Consider the following 7500-nt stretch of genomic DNA (forward strand, 5'->3'; position numbering starts at 1 on the left):
ACAGACGGTAAGCGATTGCCCCCGCACCTCCCCGCCCCCTCAACGCCCATCGCGATAGAATCTCCTTACCAATCGGCAACGAGGATCAGGGGTTGTCTGATACTCTACCACTATGGGAATTGCGGTTTCAAGTTGTTTTCTCCTAACTTTGGACGAAATAACATCTACTCTGACAATGAGCCTCTAGTAAGTTCTGACAAAGGAAGTCATTATTTACATATGATGCACATGATGTTCAAAAATAATAAAATGTCACCCCCTCCCACAGGCCAGCCTGGTTCAGGTTCAGGTTACTTTATATGTACCCGTAGGTAGATTTGGTTGGGGTAAATTCTCTTTCAGTTCAGTCAATTCAGATCTTGAACTGAAATTCAATTCATGACTTGGAGAATGGCCAAATAGTTCTATAAGCATTTTTCAATTATCAGGATTAATGGATTTGACCCAGACTGTGCGGATCACTCCCTCACAATGGCAACTTTTTTTTAATGCTCCTTAATAATCCCTTTCAGTCAGAATATTTAGGCTTCTACTTTAGGCTTCGGGGCTACATATCCTTTAATTCCAAACATCAAAACATACAAAATCTTATCAACAGGGGATTCCAGTTACAGTATTCTGAATGAGGCAGATTTTCAAACGCGGTGGTTCCTGAATACAATAAGTTACGGGATATCATGTTAATATTCTATTTAATAAAGCTACAGTATTCTTGCCATGTAATCATTGTCCCGAGGTGATTCTGTTCCAAAACGGAAACGGTTTTTGCTGAGCGGGCCGTCCCAGCTGAGCAAACACAAGCCTCGATCTTCGAGCACCTGCCTCCTGTCTCGCACTGTCCCGAACACGAGGGTAAGGCTGACATATTTTACAACCACCCCTCAATCATATCTGTAGACCATACAGACATAAATATGATGTTGATCTATTTGTTTTTACGTGTGCTTACCGTAAGAGAGTGAAATTAACATTGCATATCCATGTTCAAAAAGCTTTTACTTTCAAGCACCAATCTGAAGGTACTTGAATATCGGAATTAGTGGAATTTTAAAAAGTGGAATATTAAATTAGTGGAATAGTAAAAATGCTGAAAGACAGTAAACAGTTTGTGCATGTTGTTAAACTGTTAAAACATATTGTAAATGACATATTCTCTGTTTTTCAGAGCACTGCTAGCCCCTTAAAAACAACAGATCAAACTGATGTTCATGCATGGATATGAGACCTGCTCCCACCCCCCCCACCCCTTCAACAAAAAACAAAAAAAACCCCCAAGAGCAACAGCAGCTCTCTGTCTCTCTGATCCAGGTCAACAGGAACAGTGGAGTCCTGCATGTCTTTGTGTGCCCCCTGAACACTAATAGGGCAGTGCTGTGTGTGTATGAGAGGAGGGGGGGGGGAGAGAGAGAGAGGAGGGGGGGGGGTGTTGTGAAGCCTACACTCACCCCTTTCACAAGCACAGACCTTGCGGTTCCATCAGGCATTGCTACGACCCCCCCCCCCCATTTTCCCCATCACCACCTCCCTCCCTCCCTCTGCCCCGCCACCCCCCCCCCCCTCTCTCTCCATCATCGTCTTTTTCTCCTTAAACCGTCCTTTGTTTTCTTTTTCCGATGGCATTTGGGTTCCCGTGTTTGTCGGGGTCTCCAAATGAGCGCTGACCGCCCCGCGGGCCAGCGGAGGGGCACAAAGGAGGCCCCCGTCCCGCCCGCTGCGGTCCCGCCATTGTTGCCGCGGACGACGCACTAATTGGCAGTGACAATTAAGCGCCGCGACCGCTCAGCTTCGATTTGCCCCCCGACCAATCAGAGACAAACGAGCCGCGCGCCTGGCAGCACACACACACACACACACACACAGAGTACACACACACACGCGCTCGCACGCACGCACGCACACACACGGAGTACACACACACACACACACACACACACAGGAGCACACACACACACACACACCCACACACACACACACACAGGAGTACACACACACACACACAGGAGTACACACACACACGCGCGCTTGCACACACACGGAGTACACACACACACACACAGGAGTACACACACACACACACACACACAGGGGTACACACACACGCGCGCTCGCACGCACGCACACACACACACACACACACACACACACAGGAGTACACACACACACACACAGGAGTACACACACACACGCGCACTTGCACACACACGGAGTACACACACACACACACAGGAGTACACACACACACACACACACACACTCGCACGCACGCACGCACACACAGGAGTACACACACACACACACACACACACACTCGCACACACACAGGAGTACACACACACACACACACGGAGTACACACACACACGCTCGCATGCACACACACATACACACATACATACACACAAATTGGTTACACTTTTTTGTTTCCTCACCCCATTTTGTTTTGTTTTTTTTTTTTTGCGCGGGGAGCCAAACTCAAGGTGGTGTGGGGTCACTCGGAGAGGACAGAGATGCATTGTGGGAAGAACTCGGGACCCGAACTCGAAGAGTTCCGCAGAAGACGACTGAACGAGCAGATTCAGCACTGGGACTACTGATCTGGGATCAGCTTCACATTGCGTAATACAGCAGTGCAGGCTGCTGTTAGTGCAGAGAGAACTGACCCTGGAATAAGCGAAAAAAAACACCCTGAAATTTCTCTCCATTCTCTCGCAATAAACTGAGTACAAAAAAATGGATGGTCATAACAATTCATGTTTAGGGTTCAACAACAGTTTTCTGTTTGTTGAATAACATGAACTGATATATGAGAATGTTGTTTGTGTCTGTTTAGATTGTTTTTTTTTGTCAGATTTGTTTAAAATGAAGCTGTGTGGCAGCGTTACAGATCTGTAGTGTTCTGGACAACCATCAATGCACGGGTCTCACTTTTTATCACTTGATGTAATGAAGGATATATTTCAATTTAACATTGCCACAAAGCGTACGTAATGCTGTCTTAGCTTGCTGCAATGTGAGAGGGAATCTTTTGAATTTGGGGAGGGGCGGCTGTGGGTGTGGGTGTGGGTGTGGAGGGGGGAGGGGGGTGGGGGTGGTGAGTTTGCAGTGCAGGTTAAACTTTGGCCTGCCGTACATTAAGACCTTAATGGAGTTTGGAGTCAACAGACCAACTCGACTCAAGACGTCTTCTGATACGCAGAAAGAAAAAAAAAAAAAAGAGAAATCCCCAAGATAAACCTTTCAGCGTCCCGGGACGTCCCGAGGGCTTCTGGGAACAAAACGGCGGACACGTTTCGGCCCGCCGGCCGTGCCCCCCCCGAGCCCCCCCCAGCCCAATCCAACCCAGCCCACACCCCCCTGGATTACTCTCCTGTCAGGAGGGGGCTTTACCGCTTTCAAAGTCCGGGACAAATTGCCGCCACGGGAGAGGAGGGGGGCAAAAAAAAAAAGAAAAGAAAAAAAAAAAGAAGTGGAACGATGAAAAAGGAAAGGAGAGGAGAGGAGGCCGCTGTACCGGCCCAGGATGGAGGGAGGGAGGGAGGGAAAGAGAGAGAGAGAGAGGGAGGGAGGGAGAGAGGGATGGAGGGAGGAGAGAGAGAAAGGAAGGGAAAGAGAAAGAGAGGGAGGGAGGGAGAGAGAGGGACAGAGAGAAAGAGGGAGGGAGGGAAGGAGAGAGAGAGAGGGAGGCAGAGAGAGAGAGAGAGCGGGAGGTAGAGAGGGAGGGAGGGAGAGAGAGAGAGGGAGGCAGAGAGGGAGAGAGAGAGAGAGAGAGGGAGGCCGAGAGGGAGAGAGAGAGAGAGGGAGGCAGAGAGAGAGAGAGAGGGAGGGAAGGAGGGAGTTAGAGAGAGGGAGGCAGAGAGATCCCCTCCTAATTGCGGGCTGGCGGGCCAGGGGACAGGCCAGGCGCTCCCCTGTAATGTGGCCAGCCTGAGCTCAGATGGGAGCCCGAAGGAAACCCTGAGAGGAGAGGAGCTATTTCTGAGCAGAGGGAAATTACAGCCTGGCCAGCCAGAGATGTGTGTGAGTGTGTGTGTGTGAGTATGTGTGAGTGTGTGAGTGTGTGTGTGTGTGTGTGTGAGTGTGTGTGAGTGTGTGTGTGAGTATGTGTGTGAGTATGTGTGAGTGTGTGTGTGAGTGTGTGTGTGTGTGTGAGTGTGTGTGAGTGTGTGTGTGAGTATGTGTGAGTGTGTGTGTGTGTTTAAATGTGAATGTGTTGTGAGTGCATGTGCATGTGTGAATGTGTATGCTAGGACGTGTGTGTGAGAATATGTACGTGTGTACACGTGTGTATGTATGTGTGCATGCATGTGCGTGTGTGTGCATGTGCATGTGTGTGTGTGTGTGTGCTTATTCTGGTGCTGATTGCTCAGGGCTCAGGCAGGGTCCCCCCCCCCTTCCCCGAGCACCCCTGGACCAAGGCCCGTCCTTCCCTCCAACCCCCCCCCCACCCCCCTCCCCTTTGAAACACCCGAAACTCGGTGGGGCAGTACTGCAGAGTACTACAGTACTACAGCGGTCAGAGCGCCGGTGCCGTGCTCCAGACCCGCAGGCCCGCGGTCCTGGCGTCCCGGGACACTGCGGCCGGGGCGCTCCTATTCGCCGGGCGCGCGTTACGCACCGCGCCAAAAACGCCAAGCGCCCGCTCTCACCCCCCGTCATCGCGGGGCGGGGACGCCGAGCGAGCGAAATCACGTTTAAACCAGCCGGCCGGCCGGACGGACGGAGGGAGGGAGGGAACGCGCACCCCGCTGAGGGGCAGCATCCCCAACCGCAGCGCGTATCGCCTTACAAAATTACAGGCCCGGGTTCCAGCACCGCGTCTCACTTATTTATTTATTTTATTTGAACGTGACCGTCGGGCCGCTGTGTCTCCGTGACCACAAGCTCACCGCAGCGGATTAGAGGGAGAGACTCAGCGCTCGGGCCGCGATCTGGCCAGCGCGCGAGCTAAACAGAAAACATGGCCGCCGTGTTCAAACTAAAAAAAAAAGAAGGAAACTATTTAGTACATCTTTATTTAGCGAATCAGTCCTCAGGGTTGATCCTAAAAACAGCTGGGTGTTTACGCTGAATCCTGGAAGGCCTCTATCCAATCTAGAGTCGGTTCAGTTCTCCAAATTAAATGTTCAGACGACAAACTTGGCGCACACGGGTTGTGATAAATAGTTTTACTGGCATCAGTGGTAAAAAAAAAAACAAAACAAAAAAAGAACCAAAAGACATATTTAAACACAGTCTTTGAGCTTGCATAAGGGATCAGCTGCAATACATCAACACACAGTAAGAACAGTTTTTCACAGACACATGGAAAGCAGTGTGGTCAGGTGGTAAAAAAAAATAAATAAAGAAAAACTCGTTAAATAATAACAAAACATGATAAGCACCGGCTGTATGTAACATTTAAGGGCAAACAGCAGAACAGGATTCAAGTCACCAAAAATTAAGAAAGAAAACACTTGGAAAGAAAAAGAGAAAACTTCCATTTGGTGTTAAAACAAACACTTTCCCTATACGTCACCCGATTTCAGTCCCTGTGTCCGTCCCTTGGAATCGCTCTTTAAATTCCGAGCAGCGAGAATCCCTGATTTTCAGGAAGGGGTCCGATCACAATCAGTGACATCACACCTCTCGCGCTGCTCTCCCCACAGATACGAGGCCTTCTTCTTCAGACGACCGCGTCGACACGTCGACACATCTTCAAATTCCCTGACCCATAAATAAATAAGCTGGCCTCCGTTGAGATTATCATTAAGACACTGTACCAGGGCAATAGAGGCCCATTACCCAGCGCTGCTCAGTCCAGTGTGTCCTCCGTTTGTCCCTTAACAGCCACCGTCCGCAGCGAGGTGAGAGTCGGAGTCGCACGTCATCGTGAACAAAAAAAAAAAAAAAAAAAAAAAAGCTCTGCTTTGGACTGCAGTGTTGTCACTGCCAACCCCCCCGAAAAGTCTGAACCAAGGGGTTAAACTAGTTTAGGGAAGACATACTACACCCTCGTCCTAGGACAAAATCACACAGGTTAATATGGCGGCTCCCCCTAGCGCAGGCTGCCTCTGGAAAGGTACAGATTAGTTTACATGTGTTCAGTGTCACTAGGGGAACACACGGGCCTCTGCTACTCTGTCCACACACTGCACTAGCAGCAGGGCACGCCAAACACGCACAGGCTGTTACACTGGAGCTCGGGTTTTAAGGCAGGCTAAGAGACAAAGTAAACCCAAAGAGGGGGGTATTCTGAAACTGTACAGGCGGCACAGTGCATCTTATGACCCCCCCCCACCCCCAAATTAAATGCACGTGCGCTCACACACACCCAGAGCACACATGAGCACACGTACCCAGGAACACACATGTTCACACACGGGCCCCAACACTCACACATGCGCACAGACGCACCCAAACACTCACGCATGTGCACACACGCACCCACACACTCACACATGCGCTCAACACGCAACCAAACACTCACACATGCGCTCAACACGCAACCAAACGGGCACGCATGCGCTCCCCCACACGCTATTTACACATGTACAGATCCAAGTTCCTCCATTAACAACCACAACAGGTTTTCCCTTTAGTGCAAGTGTCAGGGTGCAAAACAAAACTCCACAATAGTCCCGGCAGGAATGGAGCTGCACTGAAACTGAAACAAACAGGTGCGTTACCATCCCTGCTCTCAGTTCCGCCCTCTCAGTGAACCCAATTCCCCAATTCCATCCAGCGTAAGACAGAACGTTCACCATCCCGAACGTCCTCAGCAGACCGACAGACAAATAAATAGATAAATGAATAAAAGGGGAAAAGCAGTGGGGCTCCTGTACAGGGGAGTGTTCTTGAGGAGTGCAGATAGATGAGCTCAAGTCCTCATGCTAATAAAGCTGGACATTAGGTCATCCTGTGGGGGATATCTGGGTTTTCTAGCCGTTGAGTGGTGTGGGGGGGGGGGGGGGGGGGGGGGGTTCTGGTTGTACTTCCCCCCCCAAGCAACTTTTGGCTGAACCCAGCCGTGTTCTAACCTCGTCTTCTCCTCTGAGTCCCCCCCCTCCCTCCTAGTCAGTCACCCTGACAGGTGCGAAGTCGAAAAGCGGTCTGAAAGGGGTCATTCTGACCTCCGTCCCACCCCCACGCTGGGACGTCCCTTCTGAGCGAGGAGAAAGGGTCCCACGGTCATTTCGGCCCCGCCCCCGACGACCGTTCTCATGTGGTCCACGGCGAAGGCGAACGGACGCATCGACGGGAACCGTGCGAAACGTTCGGCGAAGGAGTCGCCCTCGGCTTTGGCGATGAGGTCCTTTCTGAGGACGCTGCGCACTGCCCCGCAGAGACAACAAGATTCCGGAGCAGACCCCCCGCCCCTTCTGCCCGAGCTCAGTGTTGACTGAGATACACCTCAGGCCAATATCCAGCGGGAAAACATGGAGAGGGGGTGGGGAGGGGGGGGGCTGGGCTGGAGGGGGGGCTGTTGTGCTGTAGAAGGCACCTGGGCCGAATCACAAGTTCT

The sequence above is a fragment of the Anguilla anguilla genome, chromosome 3 (genome assembly GCF_013347855.1).
Source record: "Anguilla anguilla isolate fAngAng1 chromosome 3, fAngAng1.pri, whole genome shotgun sequence".
NCBI lineage: Eukaryota > Metazoa > Chordata > Actinopteri > Anguilliformes > Anguillidae > Anguilla > Anguilla anguilla.